Below are 23529 nucleotides of genomic sequence, written 5' to 3' on the forward strand. Positions count from 1 at the left end.
GGTTGTCTGTCTCCTTGTCTGTTAGGTTGGCTATCTCCTCGTTGCTTGGTTCTCCCTCTGGAACCTTGATCCATTTCCCCTTTTGTGCCATACTTCTCTGTCTCCTCATTCTGACAGGCTCCTGTGTTTATTTGCCTCTGTATCTTAGGTAGAGTTGTCACTCCTGTTATGTTGTAAGGGGTGGAGCCTTAGGGATTTGTCAGTACAGGGTGACCTGTTTCACCATGTTGTGGTGCTGTATGTGGGGGAGGGGTCCAAGAGAGAACAATGCCGTCTGCCCAGCACTCGCCCCTTTTCCAGGCACCTCTCCCACTTCCACACCAGACTGGTGCCCCTGTAGCTGCTGCCCTGGCCATTGTTCCCAGAGTGGGTGGGTCTGCAGATGTTCTAGGACCATGTGGGCCCTTTAAACAAGTGGACTCTGCTCAGACCCGTAGTTTCTGCCTCCACCCCAACCCCCACTGGTCTGCACAGTCAGAAGCAATGAGGCTTGATTCTCCCTGGTGCTGGGAGCTCGAGCTGCGAGGTCCTGTGAGGAGCTGGGAATGCTCCCCAGGTGTCTCTCCTGACTTTTTAAAATGTGTGACTGCACTTTCTGCCGGCCTGCTGCTGCTGCTGCTGCTGCCACTGCTGCTGCCACCACACCGTGTCCTCTCCACCCTGGCTCTGCCCTTCCTACTTGTCTGGATGAGTATTTCTTTTTTGTATCTTTGTTTGCTGGACTTCCATGCAGTTTGGTTTTCTGGAGCTTCTTGTCGTTTCTAGTTTTGAGGTAGTTGTATTTCTTCTTAGTTGTGGAGGGAGACGCAGTGTGTCTGTCTACGCCTCCATCTTGGCCAGAAGTCTAATTTCTTTTTCTTTTACCTTTTACTCTCAAACTTTCTATATTCTCATATTTAAATGTCTCTATAAACAGTATATCATTGAGTTTCATTTTGTTTTAAATCCAATCTGCACATCTCTCTTTCAAATTGAATATTTAGTCTTTTTATACTGACTGTAATTACTCATATAGTTGAGTTAAATCTATGGTCTTATTTTGTGCTACTTATCCCAAGTATCATTTTCGGGTTTTTTTTTTATTCCAGTGTTTGTCTGTAGTGCCTTCCCAGTGTAATCTTTTTTGAAGTGGTTTAACTACAAATAACTTATTGTCTTATCTTTAATGTCAATTGATCATATCATTATATATTTTTTCTGGCTTCCTTTGTTGCTGTAGGGAAGTTAGTTCTCAGTCTGTTCTTTTGGAAGTAATTTTTCTTTTTTCTCATTGTGTTTTTAAAATTCTGTCTATGGTTGTCTGTAGTTTCACTGCCGAGTCTAGATGTTGGTTTATTATAACTTATTCTATTTAGGGTTCATTGAGGTTCTTGAAATTATGTATTAATGACTATTGCTTTTTAAAAATTTAGAGCTAATATTTCTTCAAATTTTACCTCAGTCCCATTTTCTCATTCTGCCCTTTGTAGGAAAAACTTCTCATTGATATTCCATATGCCTCTTACCCTCTCTTTTGCAGTTCCCTTCCTTTTTGTCTCTTTGTGATACATTGTGGGTATATTTTTATTTTTGTCTCCCAGTTATAGATTATTAATTTAGCTACATATAATTTGCCCTTAAACTCATTTTAATTTTTAATGTGTTACATTACGTTTTAGAGTTTCCACTTCTGATATTTTTAAACTTGGACTTTATTTAATAAGTGTATGAATAGTAAGCATGGGTATTTTATGAACCATATCTGATAATTCTGATAACAAGTTTTGGTCCTTCTTTCTATTGTTTATCTTCCTTCCGTTACCCATTGCATCCTCTTCTCTTATAAGCCTGGTTATTTTTAGTTGCATGTTGGATACTATATTTAACAAATGATTCAGAGGAAATTAAAGGCCTGATACAGTGATGTCTTCCTCCTGAGAATATGTTGATTTACTTCTATAATAGCAGTGGGTGTTATTCCAGGAACACCTTAATATCATGTCACAGTTTGTGTTTACTTGTGTGGTCCTGGGAGCAGTACCCCTGGCACAGGTGGTAGCAGCTGCACCTGAGGCCGAGCCTGGCAGTGTGTCCACCCAGTATGTGTGCTGAATCCATTCGAGCAGAGATACACTAAATATGCTTGAGGGTAGAGGTCCAGTGCTCACAATCTCACAGTCAGGACAGCAGAATTTCCACTGGAAATAGTGGTGCTTAAAAGTCACAAAGCCAGCTGACAGTAGCAGCAATAGTAGCAGGGATAGCAATAGTAGCAGAAAGTGAGTGGTGTGGTAGTTAATACCTCAGGGAGAGTGAGAAATAATGTAAAAGCTAGAGAAAGAAAATGTCTCGTGACTGGATGGAAGGCACTTTGGAGAACATAAGATGAGAGAGTCTGAGGAAGACAGAAGCAGGTTGGCAGCATTTTCCTATTCTCAGAGAAACAGAAATAATTATAGCGATGAAAACAGCAGCTGGAGAGGCAACCCAGAGAGAGGGAAGAAGGCTTGGCAGGAACTTGACATTTTACCTACCTGGGGAAAGCTTTGTGTGTCTTTTCTCTCTCTCTCTCTCTCTCTCTCTCTCTCTCTCTCTCTCTCTCTCTCTCTCTCTCTCTCTCTCTCCCTCTCTCTCTCTCTCTCTCTCTCTCCTCTCTCTCTCTCCCCCCCTCCCTCCCTCCCTCCCTCCCTCCCTTCCTTCCTTCCTTCCTTCCTTCCTTTCCTTTCTTTTCCTCTCCTTTCTTTTCTTTTTTCTTTTCTTTTCTTTTCTTTTCTTTTCTTTTCTTTTCTTTTCTTTTCTTTTCTTTTCTTTTCTTTTCTTTTCTTTCCTTTTCTTGTGGGACTTAAGAAAATAATCAGCCTCTCTGGAGATCCTTTTACTTGAGTGTCTATTTATTGGACTGTCACTCTTTTTAGTATGCAGTATATAGAACAAAATAAAAGTAAGTCCTCATAGACAGCGGTGCCTCATTATTAATATGACTTGAGTAGACATTTAATTTTCACTTTCTGCAATTAAATACTATATCCTATGCAAGGTTTTGATTTACCATTAGGTTGTCTGAAGACCATCTGGAATAATGAGGTCCATGTCCAGTCTGTACCCTTGAGTTGCTCTATGATTTGAAGCAGCTTTCTTATCTGTCAGACAAAGTAGTTGGGCTAGAAGTTGACTTTTATGATCCCCTCATTCTGTGATTTTTTTTCTCTACTTGGGGGAGAGTCTGCAAAAGGCTGATTGGAGCACTGACCTTAAATTATGGTAGATTTCCCTCCATCACCCCTCTATAGAGACAGGTGGACACATACCTACCCATATATTGTGGTGTAGGTCAATGAAGTATGTGTTAATTTCTTAGTGTTTCCCAAGTTTTCACATATCATAGCAGACATAGAAGATGATATTTGTACAGTCACGACAAGGGGTGAGGGGCACATTATCTCAGTGTACCTAGAATGCATTCCCACCCTACCAGTGGGAACTTATCGCACCCATTAGGTTTCCACTTTTGCCTGTACATTAGAATCACCAGGGAAGTTAAAACAACAACAACCACAACAACAATACTCAGCTCCCACCCCAGAGCAAGTGAATCCTAATAGCTGACATCAGACCTATTAACAAGTTCTCAGAATAGTCTAATTGAAATGGTTTGGGAGCCATTGCATGAGCATCATAGAAGCAAAAACTATGTCTTGTGAACCCAGATATAGTGCTTAATATATAGCAAACATTCAGCCCTGGCTGGTGTGGCTCAGTGGATTGAGCACCAGCCTGCAAACCAAAGGTTCACTGGTTCAATTCCCAGTCAGGTCACATGCCTGAGCTGCAGGCTAGGTCCACAGTTGGGGGCATGGTTGGGGGCATGCAAGGGGCAGCCACACATTGATGTTTCTCTCTCTCTTTCTCCCTCCCTTCCCCTCCCTCTAAAAATAAATAAATAAAATATGTATGTCAAGCATTCAATAAATATACACTGAATTGATTAATACATGCCGTAGATATCATAACCATGGACAGTCCTACACCAGGTTAAAAAACTGGTTCAATTTTATCGGTTCTTTCCCTTCAGGAGGATCATTTCCACAGTCATTGCAAAGTACTCCCTTCACTTTCTCTCCTTTCCTTATCATAGAGTTACGCCATGTCCCAATTCTCAAATAGCTACTGCTTAATTCATCACAATGTGTTAACTACCAAGAAATATCTTCACTGCCCAGATCTCATTAAAATCCCCCCATATATATGGAGGCAGTTGGTACAGTGAAAATGCCAGGGGCTCTGGAATCTGAGAGATGGCTTTGAATCATCCCAGTTCCCTCATTTATAAATACTGTGCAAGCTCTTACCCTTAAATTTTTTCATCTATCTGATTATGATAATACCTCCCCCCTGAACACTGTTTTGATGTTAGAAGTTACTAAGAGTTTGCACATAGATAATAACATATGTACATATATACACATATTGGTGTTATTGTTGTGCTTGCTAAACTAAAACTTTATTTGGGTTACCTTTACATCTAGTCAGAAAGACATAGCTGAAGGAGAAAACTTTGGGTTAACTCATAGGTATTTTTTAAACTCCCTCACCAGTAATCAGATTTCTCCTGCTTCCTTTCCTCATGGTATCATCCCAGCATCCTAGACTTCTTTTTCTGTTTTCCTTCCAAACAATGGTTTGATATTTAGAAATCCTACATGAGGAATTCCACTTCACAGGTCGAGCTTGGAGACATAAAGACCAGTCAGTCACTGGGTCAGGGTTTTCTTCTCCACCTCTCTGTAAGGCTGTGTCTTGACCCCACGGCCAGAAAGGAAGTGACGGACTTGTGGGGAGAGTAATTCTTTGCCTTCTTTTCTCCCTGATCATCCTTGAGTTCTACAATCAGAAGCCTGATCCTGATATGAACATCCCGTAAGGTGACAACTACTAGATTGTGGCTACAACACTTTATTAATGGCTTTGCAGGTAAATTTGTTGTACCTGCCTCTATTCCTGCCCATAACCAATCATTTTCTAGGTAATAAAGGACTATTTGACGTGTCATTATTTAAAAGTTTCCGGTCACTACCATACATGAGTACATTGGATTCCCTCACCTCAAAATTTTCCTCTTCCATCAACTCTGACCAGAAGAAGAATAAAACATTTGAAAGAGAAAGATACACATTTATATACATCAATGCATACATATTCTCATATTTGAGTCCTTTGTAGAGATATTACTTTGTTAAGAGAGTATGAGCTAGTTACCATTTATTGAGAATTCACACCTTCTGGTATATTTTTATTATACAGAAGTAATTTCTGAATTTATTTCCCTGTGTTTCATTCTTTGGCTTATGTGGAGGTGATGTTTTAGGGGAGTTATGCAACATCCCAGGCTGGACAGGGCAGTTCTCACAGAATATTGTTGGTTTGTCTATGTGATAAATCTAGTAACTCTGCTCATAGATCCATGCCAAAATTACAGTTTTCAGAAACTTCTGCAAAAGATTTAAACAGTTTTGTGCCTTGCCACCAAAATGTGTGTGCATTTTTCTACACCTCCACACCTGGCAGTGTTTCAGCCCAACATTTGCTACAGTATTTTTGAGTTCATCCTGTTTATTTTCTGCTTTATTTTTTTCTTCTGATGTACATTTTATGTGCAAAGCTGAAGTTACCATCTCTTATATATACTGCTTAGGCCTGCTCCTAAACCCTAGTCTTAAAGTAACGTGTACTTCAGAGTTTAGAATCTTTACTTCCAACCTCAGCTTTTGTAGCTAATGTCCAGAATAGCTACATTATATTTCATATCCAGAGTACAAAATTGCACAGATATACTAAAAGTGCATATTTAATATGAGATATTATATTTCAGAATATTGATGCCAGTCATGCAATAGGACAGGGAATGGAATGCTTCTTGGTGTGCTGTTGATGGGTTGCATTGTAGCAGTGTACAAAAAGTCCAGAATTTAAAATGAGATGATCTAGATTAGTGGTTCTCTCATTTGGGGTTCCTGAGCCAGGAGCACCAGCATTATCAGGGAAACTTTTTAGAAATGCAGTCTTGGGTCCTTTCCCCAGATTACTGAATCAGAGATACTGAGGGTAGGATCCAGCAATCTATGTTTTAACATGTCTCTTCCCACAACACACATACCGTGGTTATGACACTTGCTAAAGTGTGAGCATCAATAGTTTATATTCACATCTCAGCTCATCTGCTCCCTCAGTTTGTGGCCTTAGAAAATGAACTCTCTGTGCATTGATTTCCCACTCTACTTTCTCCATTTTCCTTTTTTTTACTCTGACCACAAAGACAGGAAGCAGGCTGCTGGTGAAACCAATGTGCAGTTGGGCAATGATATTCCAGTCTCTGCTTCCTTCAGACACCCCAGTATTCACAAGCAGTTCCCTTGGCCCTCCTTGGGCTTGGGGTTTATGGTGTGGGATCTCTGGACTGGCCCTTCTCCATAAACCATGAAGAGAGGGGCTGGCACCAAAACTGGGGTGCAGGGTGGGGAGGCTAGGCTTAAAATGTAAAACACTTCAGCATCTTTTGTGCTCAGCAGTGGGTATCTACTATAATTCCAGAACCACAAGATACACTTCCACTTGCCATTCTATTATGCTTGTAAAATGTGTACAATTATACACTATTCTCTATTTCACAGAATTATTGTGAGGGTCAAAGGGGAAAATGATTATGAAGGCACTTTGAAAGCTGTAGAGCACTACACAAATGAGAGTTTTTGTTGCTATCTAATACTCTTGAGAAATGTTTCCATTCTTCTTTCTCCGTTTTTTGTAATTCTAGTCCTAATAGAGAAAATGAGGCCTCTTTACTTCCCCAGAAGTATTTAATTGTCAGCCACATCACTCTCATTTCTGTTGTTTGGAGGTAGTCGGGCCTCTTTTGGTTATGAAGAACAGAAAGTTCTCTCAAAGCCCTGTAAGCCAGAAATAGGATTTGTGGGGACACATAAGGGAATCCCACAGAAACAAAGGAAGGGCTGTAAGGAACCAGAGCCCAGGGGACAGGAACTAGAGTCCACATTGTCGAGGCTTCTTGTCTCTTGCTGCGGCTCTCATCTCTGACAGTCTTGACTTGGCTTTGAGTACCAGCTTGTTCTCCCCATTTCAGGTAGGTCGTCATCACAAGACAGAGAACATGACTACAAGCACCTAGAGTTTAGCAGTTCCAGAGGAAGACAGCATCTTCCTCCCACTGTCCTGCGGTTAATCCCAGGAAAGAACTCTGATTGGGCCAGGTCTGGGGCGTCTGACCACCCTTGAAGAAGAAGTTGGTGGCAGCTCCTGGGGTGCACAGTGTTACCAGAGGAAGGGTCATGGGGAACCTTGTTAGGAAGACCAAGAACCACACTAACTAACTAAGACCTCCATAGCAATCACCTGGCTATTCTGATGTTGGGTCTGAGGGGATCCTTGCGTATGTATTTACACCTTTGCCACTTGCAGTGGCTCGTATGAGTACAAAAAAGAATTTACAATACTCACACATAAGACTAATGTAAATATGTCTTTCTAAGCCCAAAACCCAAGTCGTAAATAAAGCCTTCATTTTTATTCTCAGTTGAATCTAGCAAGTAATTAGCTTATCATTTGTTAATGAACAAAATCTAGATAAGAAATGAAACTCACAATATAGAGATTGTAAGGAGTTAGTGGATGTTCCTGCCCTCAATGATCTCACCATCCTGAGAATTAAGCAACCAGACATTTGTAATATAGTCCATGCTCCTTCGTGGCAATTTTCACCAAGGAAAGACAAATGAATGGCTAAAGTTGTGTGTGGGTATTACATAGCTGTAGAGCTTCTCTCTGAAATGTACACAACAAATAGTCAAATCATGTCTATGCTATTGAAAATACTTAAAGTTTTCACTAGGATTTTATCTTTATTTCTTAGATCAAAAACACCTAGCACTTCTTCCAAACTATCTATAAAAAGAGACTACAGCTTCTTAAAACAACACACTTGTGGGCCAGCAGCATAGTATAAATTTATGGCTGAAAAATGCAGGGTCTGAAAAGTCAAGTACTCCCTAAGAGCCACGGTGGCAGCAACTTATGAATTTATATGTTGTTACAAATTAAAGTAATTACTTAGACTGGCTCAGGGAAGCCAGATATAATCCCTACTGTTAAAACAAGTTATAGGTTGCAATTTTATCTTGAAAGCCCTTGTTAGGCTGGTATATCTTATCAATAATTTTGAAAACTATATTTCCACTGAGAAATTATAAAAGAAAGAACTACCATTCAATTTCTTTATGTTTTGCGTTCTTTCAGAGTCGGCAAACATAAAAAAGTCAGCAGGTGGAGCTCCTATTCCCTCGGCAGGCCTGATAGAAGTCCTTCTCTTGAAAGAACTTTCAATTACAGACTGTCTCTCCAGCAGACCGTCCTAGGCTCCCTACAAACAGTATCAGAATAATAAATGAAAATGCAAGACTGAAACATTACAGTGTACTGTCATAGGTCAGGAAAGAGAAGAGGGAAAGCAGAGCCAGAAACCTTTTATTTTGTTAATTTTTTGCTATCTTCCCCATTCTACATTTCTTTTCCATTAACAAAGATGGTGCCATCCTTCAAGAATGTGACCTGGCAGGACATGCCAGTTCATTTGTTCCTGGGTACACTTTGCACCAGTTCTCCCTCCTGCTTGCGTTTGGTCACCCTTTCACAGTGTGGGCCTGCTTTACCCCTGAGTGCAGCATTGGATCAGACAAGAGAAATGGTGTGCCAACAAGAGAATGAAAAATTATGGAATCATAAAGCACCTTGAACTCCCCTTCTAATTTTTTTTTGTTATGTTGACAAGTAAATTCACAAAACATTTATATATGTCTCTCCACTAGCCCCTAAGTATGATAACTTCTCTAAATTTTTCATAAGGATGTTTGATTGCCATTTTGCAAGCAGTGATTACAATAAAAATTCCCTCTCAATTCACTACATTTGATATGCACACAATTCCTTTCGTGTTAAATCTACTTAATGTCTTGTTGAATTTGGTGTTTCTAAAGGAGGAGGGAGAAACGGGGTGATCAGATACATTTCTTATAAGGACCTGGCACGTAGTATCATATGACAGCAGATGGTATGTGAAAGCCTTTGTGGGAAGTATGGCCCCTGTTAACTAGGTTGTGAATGTGTAAGGTTGTACGTGTCTCCTCGGAGTGTTATTCAGTCACTCTTGACATCTGCAGGAGAATAAACAGCATCTTGTTCACTTTTGTAACGAAAGCTAATGTGAGTGACCTCAGGAAAGTCATGGAGTGGCAAGTATACATGGCCTGTGGCCCTGTGGTCAAATGCACAGACCAGAGCTAAGAACATTCACTCCACAGGGGCTCTGGGCTTGGGCAGGCTATGGACCTTTGGGATTTATCAGACTGCATTAGGAAAGTACAAATAACTGAAGTCTCAGGGGCACAAGTGAGAAAGCAGAAAGAACACAAGGTTCCCAGTTTGGTGTGAAATATCATCTTTGTCTCTCCCACTCACGTCAGGGAGAGAAAGGAGAGGGTGCTGTGTCCATGCAAAGGTGCCCCTCTTTCTGAGGTCTTCCAGCCCTTTGCTCACTCTGAGTATATTTCGTGGCTCTTCTGATTCACACTGAGGAGGAACTAAATTTTGCTCTGCAGTGCACATCCAAGGCAGCATGCTAATGAGAATTATTATTAAGCAATGTAGATTTGGCACCAGTCTCTTACAATCTGCTCAGAAGCAGAAGCAGGGAGGGCAGAGACAGAGAGTCAGAAAAGCAGCTTTGCTGAATGCTCTTCTGAACCAGATTAGTTTTGGTCACTTTCAACACCAAGCACAGCCAAGTGTAACCGTAGGCTTTCACAGGCGTGCCATACTGTTCCCACTGTAATGTATTTGGCCTCTCCTTAAAACATCTTCTAGATTTTACTGTTGTTTTAAAAACACTTCTCTCTTCAAGAACTGAAAAAGCAAGGGTTTCTGTAAATTAAGTAACCAGGGTACCAGAAAGACCAATTTGCTGTGCATTTTGGGGATTTCTTTCATTTTAGTACCCCTTCTGTGAGGCCTATCTCAGTCTCGGAATAGGAATTAGGTCTCAGAACCTTTCCTGGCCTAACTTTTGGAGTATGTTGTGATATCTTGATGGGAGAGAAGGGACCACCAATCAATATCAAGCAGAGGGGCCTGAAATTAGAGCTGTTATGAATGATCCTTCAAGTAGTTAGACCAAATCCCCTCTGTGCATCTGCAGCATGACACAAATAACTTAGGAATGGATCCACAAGAACAAAATAAAAGGTCGTCTTCACATTTGTACTGATTTATTATTAAAGACACTTTATCAGCCAGGCTTCTTTTTTTTTTTTTAACTGAAACATACTTATGTGAGGTGACCTTATGATTAAGAGGCAACAGTCACACACATGTCTGTCCCCCTTGAGTACTAGCTAGACTCATAAATCCACATGGCCAACGACCATGTGGATGTACCTTAGGCACCTCAAATACAGTAAGTTCCAAGTGTATTCACCATTAATGTAGCTGCCACCAAAGGCTTTCCTTTTCCTTTTTCTTGATTCTCTATTAATGAAGTGACTCAGAAGTCAACCTTGGCTTCTCAGTTTCCCTAAATGTCAAGTAATGACCAAATCTTTCTGCACACTTCCTCCTCCTTATCCCCACTGCAACTGCCTTTGCTTAGGTGGTTTTCCTCATTTCTGGTCTAGACCATGGTAATGGTCCCTTGTTTCATAGAAGTAACCATCCTCAACACTGTCATTAAAGTGGTCTTGCAGGGCCATAGTCCTGATAGTGTTACTTCCTTTCTTGAAGCTTGCTTGCTAGTAGAACCCATTACCTCACTAGCATGGTATCAAGCCTCTCTGTGATCTGGTACCAACCTCTCCAGACTAATTTCTAGCCACTCCTCAGTGTGAACTCCACATTCAAGCTACATCGAGATGCTTGCATTCTACAAAGAGGTCACACTCATAAAATCTGGGTTTTCTTGTATCTGGATCTGTGTTCCAGCTGCTTTCTCTGTCCTAGCTACTTCTTCCTCCACCCTCATCTTTCAAAAAATTCACTCAACCTTTATTTCCTATATAAAGCCTTTCTAAGTCCGTATGGCCCCCTTGAAACCCGCTTCCCCTTCTCTCTCTCTCTTTCTCTCTCTCTCTGTCTCTGTCTCTCTCCCTCTCTCTCTTTACACACACACACACGCTTGCATTTGGGTTGCCAACCCAGCACTTCCCCAAGTGGGTCATGAGGCTTGTCTGGCTTCTCTTCTTGTGTTGGAAAGAACTTCAGTGTGTTGTATGAAAAATAACAAGAATAAAGCAAAAATAGGAAGGAGTAACTAATAGGCAGGAAACTCCAAAACTAAGGGCCTGAAGTTGGAAGTAACTTATGGAAGGTGTAGGTAGAAAGATGATATTCTGGACTTCATAATCATACTTTTAAAGATTTGGTCCTGTGCCGGGCTTTCTAGGAGCAAGATACAGGTAAACAGAATGCAATCTGCTGGTTTCATGGTAGTGTTTCTCACAGTAATTATACTGGGCACCTAATGGAAATTCCGATTCCTGAACCTGGCCCCAGACTTTCTGAATTAGAAATATGAATAACAATAATATTAGTAGTTATTAATAATGGGTATATTCCAGAAATCAGCCTTCTAGAAAGCTCCCTAAAGAAACTCCCTGCGCATTCAAGTTTGTCTTTCATTTTCAGATAGAATGCACTTTAAGAATATCTGATATTAGAAAATAAGTCTAAATTATAAAACAGATAATCTAAAGTGTGATTATTTTTTTAAATATTTTGATCACATTTGCATTGTATTCTTTCCATGTGCTCCTAAGTTACCAGTCAATATGAATAGAGTTTAGAGAAATTAGGAAACTTTATAAATTTATAAGTAATACAATTTGTGAATCAGTTGAACAACATTCATTAATTACCCACTGTGTTATGTATTAGATACTGTGCTAGAGGAATTTGCTTATTGGGATTTCTTTGCAGAATGGAGAGGTTATGGCTGACTGGAAAATATGATGTGGCACAGTGATGGTTTCCTACAACTTCCATTCTCCTAATATTTCTTGGTAATAGAACCCTATATTTTTAGCTGAGAACATAGTATTACATTTTCTAGTATCTTGCACCTAGTATAGCTAAATGTCTAATGTAAGTGGAAGAGGTGTGTTCAATTTCTAGAATTTTCTTAAAGGGTGGGGTATTTCCTTCTTCTTCCTTTTGTGTTTTCTTCATATTCTGCAGACAGGCTTAATGGCTACAGACATCTTGAATCTCAAGGTGGCCTTGGAAATAGAGGTCGTGCAGAGCCAAGCAACACAGGAGGAGGGACCTGGGTTGATCTCACTGTAGAGTACACACCAGCCCTTAATCATTTACTTCCAGATGTAAAACTCAGAGAGAAAAGAATTTTGAACTTGTTGAGGTCACTATTTTGGGGTCATTTTCTGTCACTTGTGGTTGAACCAAAGCCTGACTAAGAGAGATAGTGTTTCTTAAATTTGGAGGCAAGATGCTAAAAGCATGAATTTTGTTGCAGAAGAGCCTTTGTTTTTACTGAAATCTGCAATTAAATATGTAGGTCCCTATATCTGTTGGGGACACTTAATCACAAGTGTTAGAAATAGTGGACTGGAAGAAAGGATAATTATGTAAATTGATAGTGGTGCTAAATATTGCTGTAATAGCAATATTAAAACCTATAAAGGCATTGAATTAACACAATGTTATTTATCAAATATATTTTTTAAGAAGAATGGTGGTTTAGACCTTTCCTTTTATTTTTTTCTAACGAATTCAATTAATTGTCTCTGAAGCCATGTGGACCTACATATAGTTGAATTACTTATAATGCCTGTGACTAGAGATTGGAGTACAGTGCTTTCCCCATTCTGTTTCTCATAGTGAGATAAAGGATAATTGGGATGGGTGATCTGAGCCATTCTGGAAAGCAGGATCCCACTAGACCAAATATGTTCTCTTGAGATACACAAAAATTTTTAATTGAAAATTTCAGTAGATCTCAAGAAGTAGGACCACAGGGATGGCTACATAATTTGTACTGTCTAGTCCAAAACAAAAATGTGGAGCCTGTTGTTGAAAAAGCAGAAAAAGAGTATTATTAATGGTATTAGAACTTAAAGCTTTTATTTTCTTTTTGAAGACTCTTCATTTTGGCATGGTGTTTATTTGCTACTTAATCTTGTTCTAAATTAAGATAAATTAAAAATTTTAATTATAAGTATGAATTTACTATTCTTTATAATGTGAAATACCAGTTTTAGATGAAAATATAAGAACATTGAATGCAGAATCATTGAAATTATACGATTTGGATTTCATAGCTCATACTTGCATGTCTTTTGTTCTTGCTAGAATAGAGGAACAACTGCCTGAAACTATTGTTTTCATTTCATCTCTTGATCTGTGCACATTCTACCAACACCTTCTACTTCAAATTATTGAAAAGTAAAGGAAGACTAATGACATCATCTTTAGCATATGTGGTTAGTTAACTCTTTGAGTGCCACGTGTAATTGGAAATTTGGATCAACATGAGAAAAAATTATATCAATATATAACCTGAGGTACAAAAAAAGAGAACAAAACATAAAATATGGATTATTCCATTGTTATTTACATTTATAGCCACCAAAAAAAGAGTCGCTGGGAGTGACGCTGGCACTTTTGGGAAAATTTGTCAGCGTTGCTCAGAGCAACGTTGGCACTAAAAGGGTTAATACAGGGACGTACTATGAGTAGAAAAGAATATGATATTTGGTAGTTCATGCTCCTTAGAATGCCATTGCCTTCTTTCTGCGGTTGAAGCAAGTTCTAGTTCAAATGAAAGCCTGGCTTTCTGTGGCTGTCAGAGCCTCTGCTTACTCAGACATAGATGTAAGAAGCTTACCTTGTAGTTGCTTTGAATCTCACTGAATTCCAACTCATCATGATTCTGGAGGAATTCTTTGTGCATGGGGTTTCCTAAGCCCTAGACATGAGTGGGGTGGCAGAAACCAGCAGCACACGTATCGCCATATTGTGCATATTTTCTCTGCTCATGCTACATTGTCACTTCACTTATCAAACACAAGTTCAGAGAAGAAATTAAGGCTGCATCCATGAGCCAGCCATATAGGGCAAGAAGAAAGACGAGAGGCCATGGGGATTTTCTCTGTCTTAATCATTCTTTTATACAGCCTGTAGGAAAGCCCTTCAAGCTTTAAGAAAATGTACTTCCTGCTTTCTACGGCCCTATGTTATAAACTGTCCCCATCCTTCCCTTTGTTCAAACCTCCATGTGGCACTCTCTTTAAGTTGTTGAATGGCTCTATTTCTCCTTCTGGGGAATTCTGAGAGAAATATGCTCCGTTCTTTGCCAGGACTTATGGAATCTCTTATCTGTTCATTCAAGCAGACGTGTGGGAGTATTAGGAGGTGGACAAACACTCATCCTAAAAGCGAGGATGAAGATGACCATAGATACTCCAGTTTCTGGTTAGTTTCTTCCTCATAGTGAGCTGCAAATACTTTTCCTAGCATGTCATCTGAGAAAGGTTACAGCACAGCAAGCATTCTGTTATTTAAGACAATATTATTTGTAGTCATATTGAGGAAATGAACTCCTATTTATGGCTTTGAGCCTACCCCTGGTAAGGAACAAAATTCAACCTAATAAATGTTAAAATCTAATTGGCTTTATTAAGCAACTCATGAATTGGGCAGAATGCCATCTCCCCAGGGGTTGTACAGAATGGAAGGTTTTACAGAAAGAAGAAGAGGACAAGGGAGCTATTAACAAAAGAGGATTATTTTTAGACCAGGACATCTTTTGAGAGGGGAGGGGAATGACAAGAGTTTTTTTGTTTGTTTGTTTTTTTAATTTTACATGGAGATTGCCTCATTTTTCTATGGGGAATGGAGGGAGCCTAAGTGATGGATAACCTTACTCGTGCTTGACGAGAAAATTCCAAACTGGTTTAAATTATATTTCTAGAAAATGTTGAAACAGCCAGTAGGCCAGGTATTAAGTTTAGGTTTGGTATGTTGGGCTTTAGCACAAATGATGTCATTTCAGGTCTGTGGCTTTCTCTTTAACATTCCCCTTTTGAATAATAGACTCTTCTAGCATTGTGTTCAGAAGCATTAGGCACTTCTTCACCCTGTGTTGCTTTGCTAGAAAAACCATACTAGCTGAAGATAGTTCTTTGTGGTGAAAAGGCAAAGCTTAGGCTTGGTCCTTCCTTCTCAGACTTCCAGGCCTTTCTTCACCTCTGTCCACTAGATCTGGGAAGGCAAAAGCACATTTCCCTTCTGATGGGACACCTAATTGTCAACTAATTTATGCCACCATTACTTAATAATAACTTAATGAACCCCAGTTCTAGAATTTGTATCTCAATAACAGACTTTTCTAAGTAAAAAAGGGGGAGGAGGATGAAAGTAGATGGTTGAAAAGGAAAAGAAGAATTGGTTTCAATACCATTATTTTGTATGTATCAGACAACATGTTACTCTGATAGTTCTTAAGTTTGTGTTATATGGGGAAACAGTTAACCTTATGAAAATGGAAAGAAAATTAAACAGAGGGTGGCATAATTCAAGGTAACAGTGAGGGCTTTGTTAAACTCCTTTCACAAACACGTTACTAATTCACAGTTGTGTTTCCTTGAAACAAATTAGCTTCACAACTATTTTGGTTCAGCTGAATAGGATAAAGAAGATTAAATTTAATAAATGTCCTAGCACCACACAAATAAAAATGTAGTGATAGTGAAGTTGGGAAGGTAGAAAATTGTAGGGCAAACTATAGATTGCTTTCTTCAGATTTTTAAAAATGTTACAGACAGAAACCATATGTAGAATTAAAGCTAGTGGAGTGGGGAAGTTAGGAGGTAGAGGGATTGACCAAGAAGGAAAAAGGACTCATGCACATGGACAACAGTGTGGTGACTGCGGTAGGGAGGGGGACGTTGGGGGCCTAAACAGTAATGGAAAAAAAAAAAACACAATAAAGATTAAATAAAATAATTTTAAAAAAGAAATAAAGAAGGTTAGAATGAGATGTTAGAAAACTCTGAGGTGTTTCAGTCTAGCCCTTAAAGAACACCTTCTAATGACTCTTCATCACCTACAGGGAGAAAAGTCCCTGAAGACCTCCTGGGTCCTGCACACCTCTCCAACCCTGTGTTTCCCCATTCCCTGCATCACAGTTTTATCTCCAATAACATGAGCTGCTTATAATATCCCCTTGCACTAGGCTATGTCTTCACTTTCTGCCTTTGACCACACTGTGTTTTCTGTCTGAATGTGTTCCCTTCCTCCCCAACCTCCCTTTGCCTGACTAATGTCTGACCATCCTTCAATATTCAGCTCAAATATCACCCATCATTTACAAGAAAACCTTTCATTCTTTCATCTCCAGACTTAAGATGACTTAAGGATCCCTTCTAGGTAATTCCCAAATACCCCATTTACATCTCCCTCACTTAACCCATCCAAAAACTCCTTCGTGCTATATGTCAGCTTGTGTCACTTTGTTGTGAACTCCTTGAAAGCCAGGGCCAAGTCTTATATATTTTTTTAATTCCTAACACCATGATAGGCAGTCAGTAAATTTTCATTAAATGAATTAATGAATGATTCATGGCCTCTAATGACCTGAGGAGAACATTGTGGTTTAGAGACCCAAAATGGCTTGCCTAGGACCCTGTAGCTATTTTGACACATATACAGCATTCCTGATTTCAGGTCATTAAACTTTTCTTCACAAACTGCATCTTAGAATTTCCTAAAAATAGTGAAATGGTTGTTAATTTGGTTAAAAATAATGAAAGCCAAAGAAAAAGTACTTAGAAATCATTAAGGCATATGGGTCTATTTTCACTTTAAGAGAATTAAAAAGTATCTTGCTGAACTTAGATGCCACTCTACCTCTTCAAGCATAAAATCATACTTGATGCTCAGATTTATATTTGGTAAATTTAATTCTAAGATTAAAGATATAAACAAGCTCATTAAGGAGTGTCAAAACTTGTCAAACATCAAATAGCTGTTACATAACAACATTTTGAAGTCTAGGTTATTATATACAGATTGCATCTCCATTTTTAAAAATATGATGTTCTAAAAATTAAGGGAAAATTGTCACTTAGGTTTTTCAAAACTTCAAACATTTTGGAAGTGTTCAGAGTCATTTGAGAATTTCAAAACCTGGCTAGAGTTAGAATATATAACAATATTGGTAGTTCCACTCAAAATTATTATTGTCATTTCAGCAAAGGGGAAAACCAGATGGGAAAAGATTTGGATTCTTTTCATTCATAATTGTTTAAAAGCCAAATTTCATTAACATGAAAAACTAATTTTCTGAAATTAAAATAATTCCCTGCTTCATCCAACATTGAACTTATTTTTTTATTACTCCTTGTTAATTACCAACCCAGATTGATTGCTCTCCTACCAGGAGTACCTATATTTCATTCATACATCTACAGCTCCCTTACCTGAAGCCATTTGTTTCAGAAGTAATCCCACTCCCTTGTTAATGATTGGCTCAGAAATGGGGACTGAGACACCACACCAGCCTGCGAGGTCAAGGGGAACTGGTTGGGAGTTTCTGGGAAATGTTTACTTACCTTTAAGTATGAGACATGGGAAGAGGTTATGCATAAGTGAAGCTAGGGTTGCCACTGTAGGAAGGCAAAAAGAGGAGCAGTACAGAGCCAAAAGAATGACCTCTGGGACTGAAAGCTGGCACTGCCGGATTCAGCCAACCCTGGAGTCCGCACTACTATGAACTTCCAGTTCTTTTAGTCAATACATTTCATTATTATTTAAATCACTTGAGTTTCTGTAGCTAGCAGTGGGAAGAAATCTAATTAATATACAACAAAATTAGTGATACCATTTAAATCACTAGTCTATCTGATGTAAAACTCTAAGAAAATGATTTACTTTGAAGAAATTTAGCTTCTCTATATTTTTCTGTTTCTGGGTAACTGTTTGGGGTTTGGAGGGGCATCGATTATTTTAAAACTTAAGATTCTTTATCATGTTACCTCCCACCCAGATAGCTATCTATTTACTTCTGCACTTTAATAGATGCTCTAAAAAATTCTGAGATTTTGCCTCCTGTGTCTTTAGGATCATGATTTCAGTTGCTAATGGTGAGTATATTAAGCCCACACAAAGCAGATTGTGTGGCTCTGATGAGATCCTCAGAGCATTCAATCATCCCGGTACCTCATGAAATTTTGTGTGTTTTCAAAGAATGTCAGTGCACATGGAAGTCCCCTAAAGTTTACCTTAAAATCTTGGGGTTACTCCATTCAAGTGAGTACTTTCTGGGCTGTATTGGTCCTAAACATTCAAAGGAGCCAATATTGGTGAGTTAACAAAGGAATGCACAGTATAAGAAAAATAGAAATCTAGTGATATACTTTTTGTCAGGTGAAGCAGATTACTTCTTTGGTTCAATTATTTTGATTAAAAGATATTTGCATCAGAAATCTGGCATAATGCATCACTTTTGATCAAAGCAATTTTGAAGTATTGGAGAAAATCTAAATGATATTACATTCAGGTTGAGATTTTTATGTAACTACAATAGTAATTATAATAATAATTCAAACTTGTTTATTATATGCTGTGAATCAACTCTTGCTATGTTATCTCATTTTGCCTTCACAACAACCCTGTGAAACAGGTTCTAGTATTTTACTAATTTTACAGATGAGAAAACTGAAGCTTAATGAGATTAAGTAATTTTCCCCCAGATCTCCAGGACCCATTTTCTTAACCTCTATTTTGAATAGTCACTTTTTCTTCTAAATAGTCTATTCTAGATAGCTGATCTGTATTCCAAACAGTCTATGGACTATCCTAAAGGGTAAACAAGGTGACTGAGTTTCCAGAAAGGCTGTGTAGTCTTCAGTAGCCTTAATAGCAGTGGTCAGATCAGAAGTTCTACTTTGTACCAAAAGATTACCTCTCAGGCTTATTGCCAAAAAATAGGTATTGTATTTCAAAAAGGATAATAACAAATAAGAATTTAACCAGGGGATAATGATAAGTATGACAGAAGTCTGGAAAATACCTCATATGGACTGAGCAAGTCATTTAATCAGGTTTATCACCAAGTTTTAAAAATGTTTTATTATAGTAGAATAGTACATGGATATACATTGTAGAAAAAACAGAAAATACAAAGAAAAAAAAGTCACATCCCACCTTTCAAGAAATTGACAATGTTAACACCTTAGTGCATATCTTCTGAAATATGTTTTTATACCCCTTAAGTTTCTTTTAATCTATATAGTGTAGGCCCCTTTTTATGACTATTGAAGACAAAAGGCCAATTGAACTCCAGAATATCCTACCTGTTTGGGTTTGTCTAGATGCACCCCTTTTTAAAGGCTTGATGGATTCAAGGGAAACATCATGGATAGAATATCACAGATGATGCTGTGCACTTCATGCCTGTTGTATCACACCAGAAGACACAGAACTTTTATGATAATTAGCCAAGTATTAATTTGCTAAAATCAGCCATCACTGAAGAGATGGCAGTCTGAACCCTATTTTGTGCAAATTTATTTAACCTCTTGTGATTAGAAAGTATTCTGCATGGAATTACTTTGAACCAGATGAATGTCTGGATTCCCATTCACCATTAATCTAAGGATTTTAACTTTGATAAATCTTGTCTGAATTGATAAGCTAGAGTTTGTGAAATGATGATTTCTTGATTCCATCTTTCCTTCTACATTTATTAACTGGAATTTAAGTAGATTTTTTTCCTCATCAACTGGTCTGGGCCTCAGTTACCTCCTTGTAAGGTTTGAAGTTGCTTGGGTCATATCTACAAATTACTAAGTCATGTAATACAAAAGAATATACGAAGTTATTGGACATGTTTACAATGCCTGAAGAAAAGAGTACATAGCTGTCTATATATTTAAATCTGGTCCTCTGAAAAAGGAAGTACGTATATTATGCTCTGTTATGAATGCAAGTTGAAAAGGCCAATATTAACACAGGGAATAACTTTTTGTAATTGAAAAGATGCCCATTAACAGAAAGGTGTTCCTCACAAAGTAATACAGAAATATTTGTCTCTGGAGATATTCAGAGGCTGGACCTATCATGGTTGTTAGTGTTCAAGTCCACCTTCTTCAACTGAAATGTTAGAATTATAAGAAAACGGAATAGAAAAATCTAATAGAAGCAATGATTAATCTTATACTAACACCCCAGAAACCATGCAAGTAAGTCAACAAAATCCTAATAAAACTTAGCAATATGACCAAATCTCAAGAGTTACAAACTGAGTGGGCATCCTCATCTTTGTATTCTTCATACTGGGAGTGATAAAAATGACTGCTGAGGGAAATGGTGAAATGAGAAAATAAATATAGATATGACTGTGTGGGAACTGAAGGTTTTAGGACCACTCACTGAATTGTGGAACTTAGCTTCTTCCCTCCAACCAAGAGCATTTTACATCTGCCATATAGTGAATTGAATCCTGGAATAGCATATGTAATAATATATTAGAAGAGATTTAACAAAGACTGTACATCACTGCTGTATCTATTACTGCTTTTCCTTGCTTCCCACTTCTTTCTTTCTCTGTACACATCCCTATTCCTTTAAGAAGTTGCAAAACAATAATCAATCCTAAAACTAAAAACAAAAACACTCTTGGATGTGATGAGATAAGCCACATGTTAAGTGCAGTATATCAGAGCAAATAGAATGTCTTTCCTGAAAATTATGCAGTCTTACACCACAACCACAACCACCAACACCCTTAGGAACAACACAGAGCTCTGGATCTGAATAAGTTCAAGTAATGTTAATAATGACAACTTAAACTTAGTCAAAAGTGTCTTTCTCATATAAATTATCAAGCCAGAAAATGTTATGAAATCGCAAAATTATAGGCAATAAAGAATGAAAATGAGTAGACATGGCTCTCTAGTACCTCCTGCTATTTTTCATGGGTGTATACCTGAAGTGGTGATCACTGTGGCCCAGAGTGGAATAAAATCTGCCAGGCTGGAGGACACAGACCCATCAGTTGTTGTCTTTTCTATTACTTGGGCTGGGTAGAAGGAAAATCTGTGCTATGCCAGGGCATATGCTTCCATGTTGTAGCTCCAGTATAGTAGGTCTGGCGTAGCCTACCACACTTACCAAAGAGAGAAAAGCAGACTCTATTTAGAAGAAAACATAAGTCTGTGGGCCAATGAAAAGACTTGTTATAATTACTAGTAGGTTAATTGTAACTTAAAATACATTGGCACAGGTTATACATCCTTTCACTTTTGTACCTCCTCATTTTTTTCTCCACACACCAAAAAGAGCTAGACAAGGTTTGCCTCCCTGGTTATCTTCTCTCTCATCCTCTTTTCAGGAAGCTATATAGTTAGGGAGCTAATGACCCTCTCATTTCCCTCCGATGTGCATTAGTGTTGTAGTTGATTGTCATTTGTTTTCTCTTGTCCTATTGATCTTCATTGTTAGAGATGCATCATGAACCCTGTGAGACTCACTACCAGGGAAGAATTTTAGCATTTTCAAATCATAGCAATAATGGCATCAACTGACAACAAATCTTACCCTAATTTCTGTGTGTGCTTTTAATTCTCTCTCTCTGAATATTTCTATTTCTAATAACAAGATGTCATATCAATGTATACTTTATTAGTTAGTATTACTCCATAATAAATCTGTGTTTATTTGTATAATATATTGTTACCCAACCTTTCTCATCAAAAGCCATGATATCACTGACTTGGAAGTTGGGTCAACTTCACAGGTACAGGGCATGGCCCTCCTCAAGAATGCCCTCACTTTATACACAAGCCATAAGTTGGGAGTCTTCAAGCCATCCTTACTTCTGATAAGCTGGCTCCAAAGTCAGGGGTCCCCACTACACTACTTAGTTTCAATAATTCATAAGAATGACTCACAGGAGAAAGAAATCTAGATAAAAGTGAGAAGGAGGATGAAAGGCAGCAGACTTTAGAAAGTAAGATGCTACTGATTTTATTATGGAAAAAGTAAAAAGTGAGTCCCACAGTCATATCAGCAGAAAAGTTATCCTGATGCACTGATGAAAGTATGGGAAATCTAGTTTTATTTAAACAAGCAATAGAAAAGGATCACAATAGAATCCAGTACAATTTTATTATAAGACAAAACAAGGAAAATAGCTTCTGAGAGGCTGAAATATGAAGTGCAAAGAAAAGGAGAGCAATGTAAAGATAAGGAACTTCAGAAATATGAATTTGGTCCCCTAGAATATTTGGCCAAAGACTAAGCCATGAAAGCACAAGTTGAAATTTTATAAGGCCAAGAAATGTTATTAGTTGAATGAAGATGCCAGAGCTTGCACAGACTAGGAGATGTGGGGGTTCCACCTAGCTAGAATAAAGAGACCTCAAGGAATTCCACGCATTCAACTGATACTCCAAAAAGGCCAAATCTAATAAGTAGGCCATGCTAGCCTTAGTATAGATCTTGCATATTGAGTTTATAAACAATCCCCAATCCAGCTGATCTACAAGAAGTTAACTACCTGCATAATAAAGTTCAACTCTCTTAACAAAAGGAAACAAAATTTTGCAGCATGCAATAAAAATTACTAGACATGTAAAGAAGCAGGAAAGAGTGGCCTACAACAAAGATGGAAGTGAATTAATAATAGAGACTTGGATATGACAGAGATGATTTACTGGGAAACTGATGTGTTAAGACAGATATCTTTAAGGATACAAAGCAAAATATAAACATAATGAAAGGAACTAATAGGAAATCTCAATACAGAAATGAAAATCATTTTAAATAATGGAGATTTTAGAATGAAAAAAAATAAAATATCTGACATTTAAAACCTCACTAGATGGGCTCTAATATAGATTAGATACCAAAGCAGAAAATATCAATAAACTTGAAGAAAGGTTAATAGAAATTATCCAATGTGAAGAACAGTTATGGAGACAACAAATGGAAAATGAATAGAGCCTCAGGGACTTGTAACACTAGCAAATGGTCTAATATGTAAGAAAATACAGCCAGGTGTAGATCCATACTTGAATAGTCAACTGATTTTCTTCAAAAATGCCAAAGCAGTTCAATGGCAAAAAGAATATTCTCTTCCACTAATAGTGCTAAAACAACTGGGTATCTGTATGGAAAAAAATTAACCTTGATACATGCCTCACACTGTATGCAAAACATCAAAGTGGATGATTAACTTAAATATAAATTCTAAAACTAAAACTTTTAAAAAATTTAATCTTTATTGTATCTTTTACATTACCATTTAGCCCCCTTATACCCTGCTACCCCCAGCAATCACCATGCTGTTGTCCATGTCCATGAGTCCTTTTTCCTTTTCGCTCAATCCCTCCATGGCCTAACCTCGCCAGCCCCACTCCCACTCCCAGCTGTCATCTGCTCTCCATCCATGAGTCTGTCTCTGTTTTTCTCATT

The sequence above is a fragment of the Furipterus horrens genome, unplaced genomic scaffold (genome assembly GCF_987537825.1).
Source record: "Furipterus horrens unplaced genomic scaffold, mFurHor1.1.pri manual_scaffold_4, whole genome shotgun sequence".
NCBI lineage: Eukaryota > Metazoa > Chordata > Mammalia > Chiroptera > Furipteridae > Furipterus > Furipterus horrens.